Source organism: Myripristis murdjan, chromosome 13 (genome assembly GCF_902150065.1).
Source record: "Myripristis murdjan chromosome 13, fMyrMur1.1, whole genome shotgun sequence".
NCBI classification, from domain to species: Eukaryota; Metazoa; Chordata; class Actinopteri; order Holocentriformes; family Holocentridae; genus Myripristis; species Myripristis murdjan.
In genome coordinates, this window is record NC_043992.1 from 39393527 (window position 1) to 39394139 (window position 613).

The window sequence follows — 613 nt, forward strand, 5'->3', positions numbered from 1 at the left end:
CGCAGCATCCTCCGGCGAAGGTATGGAGGCTCCTCAAACGCAGCGGCAGCGGCAGGGAAAGGAATCGCGTCCCTTCTTACATTTTCCCCGGTCGGTTAACACTCACCAATGTTTTTCCCGTTACACTCCCGCCTTTATTGCATGTCGTTTCTTGGTATTTCATCTAATTCTCCCCCATCAGCAATACGGCGCCTAGTAAGGGCGCAGATAAAAACGTGGAGTGGATCCGGGGAGGTTGTCTTACTCTCAGGCTGAGCTCTGCATGGGGTTTGTGTAAATAGTTCACAGCAGTTCAGTGCTGGTGGGTGGGTGGTGGTTGGAGCGTCTGCTCACTAGCACCCAATTATCTGCAATTACAGTACATTTAAATCACGTTACATTACCTCCCAATGTGGGGCCTAGTGATCCACTAGGGGTCCTTCTTGTGCTCCATGCGGTCCCCAGGGTGAATGAATTAGAGCACAGTTTAATTTTACTGTCATTACGCTTCCTATAGGAGTGATCACAATGGAAAACATGCATGAACGGATGTTTGGGTCAAAGGTTCCTCAGACCTTTCCCCGACACACACCCACATACACACAGACACTTTCGAAATCCTGTATAAAATAGA